The sequence below is a fragment of the Mustela erminea genome, chromosome 14 (assembly GCF_009829155.1).
Source record: "Mustela erminea isolate mMusErm1 chromosome 14, mMusErm1.Pri, whole genome shotgun sequence".
NCBI classification, from domain to species: domain Eukaryota; kingdom Metazoa; phylum Chordata; class Mammalia; order Carnivora; family Mustelidae; genus Mustela; species Mustela erminea.
The window spans coordinates 29,658,351-29,664,350 of NC_045627.1; positions in this window are offsets into that span (position 1 = coordinate 29,658,351).

The following is a 6,000-nucleotide window of genomic DNA, read 5'->3' on the forward strand; positions in this document are numbered from 1 at the left end:
CAGAATTACATAAGCAATAAATGTCTAATTAGATTCTTAGTAGTGATGAGTTGTAAGCATTTATTGAGATTCCATAAGATCGATGTTACAGACTGGTGCTGAGGGCCACAGCTTAATTAACTCCTTCATTCTTATTTTCACTTGCCTTTGCCATTGTTTGCTGTATGGGTCGCTTGAATGGAGGAATGATGGTGGAGGGGGGAGGTTCTGAGCACAGCACCCTAAATGATTCCAGACCGACCAATAACGAGAGGACAAGGATGGCCATTCTCTCCTAGGCTTGGATCCCAGGACTTTTGCTAATGCAGTCACTGATTTCTAAGGTCTTTTTCCTGCAGATAAGTTTGAAGATTCAGCATGAGGTGGCAATAGAGTCAGACCATTTGCATCAGGTGAAAAGTGGGCCCGGAATGAATCCCATCCTGCATGGGGGAAGAACAGAAAATCTCTTATGCAGTGTGATTTTAGGAGTCCTTGCTACTCCAAAAATATCTATCCTACTTCTCTCTCACACTGCCTAAAAATCATTATGCAATTATTCCTTTGGGCTCAGGTTACCCTTTGATTTCTGGATTTTACAGGATGGGCAAAAAGTCTGGAAACATAGGTAATTATAGAAGATAAATGGGTAAATGTCATAAAAAGACACGACATGTTCAATGATTTTGCATAATGTACTCACTGCGTTGTTCCCTGTTAAAAATATATATCTCAACGCACTGTGCAAGATTACAAGAAACGAGATTTGTGAATGCAGGGTTTCCATCAATCCCTGTACATGCGCATGTGATCTGTTGCCTTATTTGTGTCTCTGATTTGCATCGAATAAACTTGTTTCTTTAACATGCCCCAGAAAAGTAGCCAAGTGGGTTCAATCTGTAAAAAAAAAATAATTTATCTGTGTCACCAGATTTTTGTTTTTTGTGTGTGTTTTGTTTGTTTGGTTTTTTTTAGCTCTTCTTTTATTTATTTATTTATTTATTTATTTATTTATTTATTTTTTTATTTCCAGCATAACAGTATTCATTATTTTTGCACCACACCCCGTGCTCCATGCAATCCGTGCCCTCTATAATACCCACCACCTGGTACCCCAACCTCCCACCCCCCGTCCCTTCAAAACCCTCAGATTGTTTTTCAGAGTCCATAGTCTCTCATGGTTCACCTCCCCTTCCAATTTCCCCCAACTCCCTTCTCCACTCTAAGTCCCCATGTCCTCCATGCTATTTGTTATGCTCCACAAATAAGTGAAACCATATGATAATTGACTCTCTCTGCTTGACTTATTTCACTCAGCATAATCTCTTCCAGTCCCGTCCATGTTGCTACAAAAGTTGGGTATTCATCCTTTCTGATGGAGGCATAATACTCTATCCCCATGTGTCACCAGATTTTATGACACCTTTATATGTTAAGCTAATACTAGACAGCTCTCTAACACCATTTGGAAAATTAATCAATCAGTTTATTTGGCATAATGTCATGGAGACTTTGGCTTTGGAATCAGACACACCTGAATTTGAGGTCTGTGTCCCATTCCTAGCTGTATTAGCTCCTGCACATTAATCAGCCTCACTGAGCAAATAATACTGATCCCATAGCTTTACTGGGGGGATTAAATGAGATAATGGATTATCAGTGCCCAGCATGTAGTTTCTCACATTTTCTGAATAAAATTGATGTTGATATCCTTTGTTCTTCACTGTTCCCCTCCAGCCCCTTCCTGACCCCTGACCTCCCAACCTATCTTCCTGTCTTTATTTTTTTTTCTTTTCTTTTTTTAATTTTTTTAAATTTTTTATAAACATATATTTTTATCCCCAGGGGTACAGGTCTGTGAATCACCAGGTTTACACACTTCACAGCACTCACCAAAGCACATACCCTCCCCAATGTCCATAATCCCACCCCCTTCTCCCAACCCCCCTCCCCCCAGCAACCCTCAGTTTGTTTTGTGAGATTAAGAGTCACTTATGGTTTGTCTCCCTCCCAATTCCATCTTGTTTCATTGATTCTTCTTCTACCCACTTAAGCCCCCATGTTGCATCACCACTTCCTCATATCAGGGAGATCATATGATAGTTGTCTTTCTCTGCTTGACTTATTTCGCTAAGCATGATATGCTCTAGTTCCATCCATGTTGTCAGCAAATGGCAAGATTTCATTTCTTTTGATGGCTGCATAGTATTCCATTGTGTATATATACCACATCTTCTTGATCCATTCATCTGTTGATGGACATCTAGGTTCTTTCCGTAGTTTGGCTATTGTGGACTATCTTCCTGCCTTTAATGCGTGAACATTTTCCCTTCTCTTTACTTTCTTTCTTTCTTGTTTTTTTTTTTGCAGGGTGGCGGGGAGGTACAACACTATTTCTTAGATGGGTGTAGGGGTTAGTGCCCTGGAAGCCAGAGATGGGAAGTAGAGGAAGGACCCAGAACCATGGAAAGAGAAGGGGGCAGAATACTCAGAATGTGATTCTTTGCTGCTCACATTTTGTCACGGCCAATCCTGGTCTAGTTCAGACTTCCAAGGGACCCAGCTACAGAGGTTGTAGGCAACCCATTGTTCTGTTGACAGGGGTTAAGTATATCTCAGAGCAACTGCTTTCTCTGCTGGAGCTTCCCTGGGGGTAGGCTACTGCCTGCAAATTGCATACCTAGATTAGGCAGCACTGAAGGTAGACCTCAGAACCTGCATGGGGGTAGACATTGGCTCTGGGCTTATAGAGTGGTTTAGGCATCGCTACTTTATTCATTCATTTACTTATTCATTGGCAACATCCCCTGGAATCTTCCTTTGTTTCAGGCCATCTGCTAATCTCTATGGATAGAGAGGTGATACAGAGAGGCAGCTCACAGTTCCACATGCCCACATTGCCTTTCTTTGTACTTAGGAAACCCATGCCTGCTATAATAGGAACTCTCCCAAAGGAAAGAAATCATTCAAATTCTCACCTGCAAATTCAAACTTAGTGAATAAGAAATTTAACTATTTTCCTAGGAAATTTAGTATCGGAAGCTACGGACAAATATTTGTTTGTTTGTTTTTCATCCTATTTGTTTATTTCTCTCCTTGTTCGTGAGAATTGGGGACAGGAATCCAGCTGTGGAAAAAGGTCTGATTACCCAGGATTTTTTTTTTTTTTTTAGTTTTTCTAATTAGGTTATTTCCTCTGCTAGTTATAATCTCCACCAAAAGTTAAGCAAGAGAAGGGCACCTGGGAGGCTTAGTGTCTGCCTTCAGCTCAGGTCGTGATCCCAGGGTCCTGGGATCCAGTCCCTCATCCAGTTCCCTGCTCAGCAGGGAATCTGCTTCTCCTTCTGCCTCTGTACTTCCCTGCTGCTGATGCTCTCTCTCTCTCTCTCACATGACTAAATAAAAAAAAATTAATAAAGTTGAACAAGAGAAGAAGAATTATTTAGGCACATTTTATTTTATTCCCTTTATCAACAAATATTTTCTATGTCCTCTCCTGTAGACTCAGTGTTCTTCTGAGCTCTATCAGAAGGGAATATTCCCTGCCTTCATGGAGTTTTCTCAGACTTCTAAAAGAGACAGAATTCACTAGTCTGCAAAGATGGAAACCAACTTTGTACAAAATGTGGTGGTTCTTGCCAATATGAGCCCAGAGATGGAAAGCAACAGGATTTACTAGGTTCTCCAGGTAAAATATTGCAGGAAGGAAACCAAGGAAATAACTAAGTTCTAGGAGGATCCCATTTTTCTTTAAATTAACTATCCTTAACCCTCCAAACAAATCTCTGAGACAAGCATTAGCCCCATTTAATCGATGTAAAAACAGGCACAGAGAGGATATAGTCCTATTTCTTAACCTCTCTATAGTCCCACAGCAATTAAGTGTGAAACTTGAATTTGATTCTGAAACAATTTGTCTTCGGAGCTTTCTTACATAGATCACTCTGGACACCGAGTGTCCAGAACCAAGTCTTGACAGATGGGTAGAGTTTGCCTCTTTGTGCAGGAGGATAAACATTTCAAGAAGCACTGGTCATTTGGAGGGTAGTGAGTTTTTAGGCTGATGAGACCAAAATGGACTGGGGATAGTGAAAGAAAACATTTATTTTAAATGAGCTGTATTTCCTGGCATATGTCAGAAGAATCACTGGTATCAATAAATAGTGTTTCAAATAAACGATAAAAATAAATTTGGAGTTGTTCCAATGTTTAAGGGTTAAATGGTCAATAAACATCTAAACATGTTTATCTTCTTTATATGATGTAGTTTTGCACGAGTTATATAAATCCATTGCTACGGCAGCTCCACTTAGAGGGTGCTGCACAGTGTGGCCCAAGTGAGAAGTGGATCAGCTGCACACTGACACCAGCAATTTGAAATATTTTGTGATTTATGTGATTCAGGAACAAACAAATACTTTCTGGGGAATGTGGACCTTTGAAAGTGAGGGAGTAGTTTAGCAATCAACCAGCAAGATGTATAAATCATGAGCCTACGTCCTCCTAATGAGCCAGGCTCAAACAACATAAAACAAAATTTAAGAGAACCACAAAGAGAGGCTAATCCAGAATCATAGCAGAAGATTCTAATATATTTCTCTCAGAACTCTACAGATCAAGTAGACAAAGGAAAACTAGTAAACGTGTAAAGGATTTGCACAACCTAACTTAAAAGCTCGATCTAATGGAAGATACAGAACCTTGTACACAATAGACCAAGAATGCATTCTTTTAAAGCACCCATTGAATGTTTATAAAAATTAATCACATACTAGGTCATGAGAATAGTCTCAACAAATTCCAAAGACTATATTCATATGGTCTATGTTATCTAACCGCAAAGAAATAATTAAATTAGAAAAAAAAACAATAAAAGACAGTTATAAACAGCAGCAGCTGTCATATTTAGGGGGTAGACATGCTTCTAAAAAACTCAAGTGTTAAAGAGGACAAGTATAGAAATTAAAAACTATTTAGTACCCAGTTAAAACAATAGTATTACATTTTAAAATGTAGCTAAAAGTAGTACTCAGTAGAAAATTTGTTGTCTCTAAGTTCAATTCTGTGTCAATAAACCGTGAATTGGATTTTTTAGGAAACTTAAAAAGTTGTACTTTTCATAAGGAAGTCAGAAAATACCAAAACATAGTCAACAGCTTAAACTATTTTCAAATAAGAAGAGAAAATGCAGACTTGTGCTACCTCATATCCAGATTAGTTATAAAGCTGTAGTAATTAAGGTAGAGTAGGTTGGTATTAGTACATGGGTAGAAAAATAGATCACCAGAACAGAATAGAGAGTCTAGGAATGAAGCCAAGCAGATGTGGGCCCTAGTTTCATAATAGAGGAGGGGAAAAAATGAGATAAATCAGAGAGGGAGGTGAATTAATAAATAACCCTTCATATGAAAAATTGATTTTCATATAGAAAACGTAAAATTAGATCACCACCTACATTATGCATAAAAACAATCTCCCAGTGGATAAAAAAAACCATAATATGAAAAAAAAAACCCTAAAAACTATTAGAAGGTATTAGAGAATATTTTAGAATCTCAGGATAGGGAATGGTCTCTCTAGGCAAAATAGTAAAAGCTAAATCGAAATAGAAAAAAATATTAAATTTGACTACTCAACGTTTTTTAAAGGCACAGTAAATTTAAAACAAAACTGACAAAGTAGAAGGAACAAAGGTATTGTATTTTAATGCATATGGCAGACAAAAGACTGTCATCTATGATGACCTATATTACATATAAATTAAAAAAAGACTAAAAAAAAAAAGCTTAAAAGAAAATCATCAAGGATACAAATAGTCACCTCCCAGAAGAGTAGATCTGAATAGCCAAAATAAAAAAAGAAAATGGCATGCACGTAAACGTAAATGAGCACAAGTAAAACTGGGAAAATCTGAAGAAAATCAGTGATATGTCACTATCAATATCCTGGATGTGATGTTATATTGTAGCTCTGCAAAATGTTACCACAGGGAACATGACAAAATGTACAAAGAATCCCTTC